A 4557-nucleotide genomic window follows, 5' to 3' on the forward strand; every position below is an offset into this window, starting at 1 on the left:
CCCCCCCCCCCCTCCACCCCTCTTTCTCCTCCTCGCCGCAACCTTCCTCACGACCTGAGACTGTACTGTTATTGCCTCACATCGCAGAGTCAGCCCTCCCCCTCAACCACTCACCGCCACTCTGATGCCCCGAGGTCTGTAGACGCAGGCGGGCGGGGGTGAGGGATTTGTGGGTTTGGCTAGGGATGAGAGCTTCCATCACTGCTGGTCCCATGTCCTCCACTCCTCTGCCTTGCTTTTCAGGAAAAAGGAAAAATGTCTAAACCTGAATCATTTCCAGACCTCGTTATCCTTTGTTATCCTCTGCTTTCTTCCCCATCAGAGCTCTTCGATAGTCCACATGAGTTGACTGTTGTCTCCTGCACTCTTCACATGCCTTTTTTTAAGCAGGGAGTAACTCACCTGGCTAAAAATAAGGCTAAAAGGCATTATTAGGAAGTCAGGCTCTTAAACTCAATGAGAAGTTTCACATTTAATTCTGGGATTGGGTGGTTGTTAAGATAACGCTGCAGTTACTTACAGGTGCATTTTATGGGCCCCGACCGGATCTCTGCAGACCGAGGGCGGAGGAGCATTTCACAGGTGGTCTATACTACTAGTTCTGCCTTCTTGTTTTCCGACTACTCTCATTTACTTAAATCATGCATTCACACTGTGACCACATACTAGTGTCACCACACTACCCCCAGTTTTCTCTCAAACTTGCAGTTATCTTCACAACTCAGTGAATGCCCGCCGTCTGAGCGCAGGCTACACCTGCATGTTAGTGTTTGACTGGGGGGGGAGGGGGGGTCCAGCACATCTCAACCCCCCTTAGACCTTTTTACTGCTACATGCATGTGCATATTTCATCTCAGTTGTACCATAACGACCATGCAAAGAAGACCGAGGTCTCGCGTAACACACTAAAAAACCCTCCAGGATATAAAAACAGAAAAAACAATCCTCAAACCATTTTGTATTACAAACTATTTTACACTGCTTTGCATAATGTTTTTACATAACTTTTATCAATATGTATAAATATATATGAAATATAATGAATATGGTTAATGATGCTGCCAAATGGTAGTAATCAGGTGTGGTGGTAAAAGGGGGGGCGAGGCTAAGCAAACTACAGTGGGTCAGTTTCACAGACATGACTTGACTTATCAGCTTAAAGTACATATGTGCTCTGAAATCTGAGAACATGTCTGTAAAGCTGACTCGTTAAGGAGCTGCAGTTGTTTTGGACGAGAAGGGACATAATCAAACTGGTTTCATTTTAAAAACTGGACCTGGATGTGCTGCCGCAGCATCTTTAATCTGCCTTTGGCAAGTCAGACTAGAACCCTGTCAAGGGTTGAATATGTGTTCAAAGCACTTTGCCTGTTTCTTTTTTCCCCCTGGTCCACTGGTGTTCCTTCCTTCCTACACACACAACTGAGTTGGAGACAATGCGTTGCTTTATGCACTACCCGGTGAATGTGGACGCTTCTCTATCGGCCTTAATCTCTTTACATGGTTCACCTATTAGAATTTAGCTGGTAGAAAAGTAATGTTTTTTTTTCCCATTATGTTCCTTTTCCTTGAAAGGCACTCTAAGCATTGTCACATTTTTTTGGCTCCCTTGTAGCTAGCAGATAGAGAGCAGATGTTTGCTGTGACAACAAATATTGTAGCCTAAAAAACGTGTGACATCGCTTAGAGCACTTTTAAGTTGTTCAGACTTCAGATTTGATTGAAGAGGAGAGCATTAAAATATTCAGATTGATATAGTCTGACGCGCCAGCAAATGTGTCATGAAAAACCTTGTTGCCATAAATTTTTTTTTACCCACAACCCCTTAATGCACACAAATGCTACAAAATGAGGCGCTGCATGAGGCCAAACTAACACCTTTTGTACCAAATCACTGTAGCTCTTATTGTTGTGAGCCTGCACCGATGAAACCGGAGCTCTTACTAACTACATGAAATTGTGACCGTCACTTTTCTCCTAAAAAACGAGGTTGAAATGTTTTCTTTCTTCTCACTAAAGTTGCTGATAAAAGGCTAACATTGCTTCTGGTGGTTTGAAAAAATGTAACACTACTGTAAGCAAATATTCCCAGAAAAAATACAGGGCAACTCTTTGACAAATGGCAAAAAAGCGTTGGTCAGTCTCAAACTATTGGTAGATTTTCTCAAGGCACTGATTGATACACTCATGGTGTATTAATGTTGCCTCTCACATTGCCAAAACTTTTTTTTTTTTTTAATCTATTGCATCTACAAAATGTTGCTCTTGTATACTGGCTCCGCTTCAGTGCAATGTCTCAAAATGTCCAAATGTTTGTTATAACCTGAAAATATGAGTTCTTGTATACCTTAAATATTTTCAAATCATTGAACAATGTAAGCCAAAACCTCCCAACCAATAACAAAGAGCTGTCAGTGGCGGAGCTGGGCTTCAAAGACAAACATGAAATGACAATACACAGCAAACACAAAACCTCCCGGCTTCAAAACTGCACAAGTGTATTTTTTGTTTTTTGTGTTAATGTGTTGTACATTTTGGTAGTTAATATATTCCCGTTAGGTGAACTTGTGTTTTCTTTTGGCTTTCCTTCTGTATAGAGATTTGGACTTTTACAGAGGATTTATTTGTACAGATAATTTTTCATCAGTTTAAAGTAAGTTGCCAATGTTTAAATATGTTACAAAATCCTCTCTCTTTCCGCCTCTGAATCTCAAGGTCTCTGGCTTTCTGCTTCTCCAAGATGCAAACTACAAGAAATATTCTCAAATCATTTACTTTAGAATCCTAAAATCCTATTTTTCTTACACAAAGTGGATACATTCCCTCATACGTACGTGCTTTTTGAGGGCAATTATATCTCACTCTGTGCGAGAAAAATACGATTTTAAATACTGAATTGAATGACTTATTTTAAGATGGACTTCTTTTTTTCTTTTCCTTTTTTGCAGTGTAGCGGTCGCCTGTGAAAGGGGACTGATGGATAGATAATGGATAGATATTACTTTTGTAACTTTTGTTTCGGGTGCCGACAGTAGAGTACTTCAAGCTTTATTTAGGCCCTGGGCCTAGCTGACGTAGAGTATCAAAAGGGATCAGATTTGGAAGACTGGTGAATTAATTAAAAAAAACATTTGGTTTTGTTGTATATGTTTGGATATCAATAAAGCATTCCTTTAAATGATTTAAGTGGTTTTTGGTCAGTATTTTAAATCCATCCTTAAGATCTGCTTTAATTAAAACAGAATTTACAAATTATCAATATGACTAGTAATACAATTTGAAACTGGATTAGTTGTCCATAACATTTTGTCATTGTTTTGGATAATTTGTATTGAATTTGGGTACTGTTTCAAAAAGAGACTAATTGGAAACATTTTATCACAAATTGAATGATTGGCACTGGGTTACATTTAATAATTTGGGAACATTTAAGAAAAACAGCGGTCTTGAAGTTTTTTTTGTTGTCGGATTACAGAAAGCACCTTTAGCACTTGTTGCTGAATGGGTGTCAGCATCTGTGGGGCCTTGTAATTCATCATAATACTAGAGTGATTGTTAAAAATGCATGTGCATTCACTATAAAACCAAATACATTGTGTGTGTGTATTTATGGGCTTAGTAAAAGTCTAATTATTAGTCTGCTACAGTAGTATTACAAACTGATCAGTTAGATCAGATTCGGTATATTTTGTAAAGTTGAATGACTCGTGTTATGTTACAACACATCATCATTCGTTGCAATCTCTGGTAACATCCCACTTTAAACCACTACTAGTCTGTGGTACCATAACGGTAGTTCCCTGACCGGGAATCGAACCCGGGCCGCGGCGGTGAGAGCGCCGAATCCTAACCACTAGACCACCAGTGACAGCTGGCATGTACCTTGCTGATTTTGTTTGAAATAGCTGCTGTCCAACTATAGACGAATGTTAGCTTGTAGACTAGCTTCATCGATTACCTTTAAAGGTAAGATATGTAACTTTCTGCCGCTAAGCGTCTCTCAAATCAAAACTATGGACGGTAAACACGGACTTTTGATGACCTTGTGAAGTTGCGTGGATCTGTGAGAGTTGTAGAATTCACTGTTCAACACTATTGCCAATTAGAACCAGGGCTGCCAACTCTCACGCATTGGCCGTGAGACACACGCATTTGACCGGTTTCACACGCTCACACGCCACACCCCCGATTTCTCACGCTGAAGTGTCAACCCCGGTCGGTCAAATTTTCTGAAGGATGAGTTTATCTACAGATCTACCTGTTGAGCCACTCGTGATCGACTGGTTGGGCTTTCAGAGACTGTGAGGGGTTCAAGAGCGCCCCCTGTCTGTGGAAGTTTCGAGTTCTCGCAAACTGAAAACATTTTTTTCACGAGCTATCCCAGGTACATTTCCGCGGCTTCAGGTATGAGCTCTGATATTACAGACCCGTCCGTCGCTTCGTGTCCACTCGCTCTGGAAGAGCCTTCAGAACTGCCTGAATTCTTCGTGGCATAGATTCAACAAGGTGCTGGAAGCATTCCTCAGGGAGTTTGGTGCATATTGACATGATGGCATC

The 4557-nt window shown here is 40.8% G+C and overlaps 1 protein-coding gene and 1 non-coding gene across 3 annotated transcripts in view; one reads left to right on the plus strand and one right to left on the minus strand.

Annotated features, from left to right (window-relative positions):
- tpd52l2b (tpd52 like 2b) overlaps window positions 1-4557 on the plus strand; it is a 33240-nt gene that overhangs the window by 24978 nt on the left and 3705 nt on the right. The gene's annotated exons all lie outside the window — the stretch shown is intronic.
- trnae-cuc lies at window positions 3797-3868 on the minus strand. The gene has a single exon. It is a non-coding gene; the product is annotated as a tRNA-Glu (tRNA).

The sequence above is a fragment of the Etheostoma cragini genome, chromosome 7 (assembly GCF_013103735.1).
Source record: "Etheostoma cragini isolate CJK2018 chromosome 7, CSU_Ecrag_1.0, whole genome shotgun sequence".
Taxonomy (NCBI): domain Eukaryota; kingdom Metazoa; phylum Chordata; class Actinopteri; order Perciformes; family Percidae; genus Etheostoma; species Etheostoma cragini.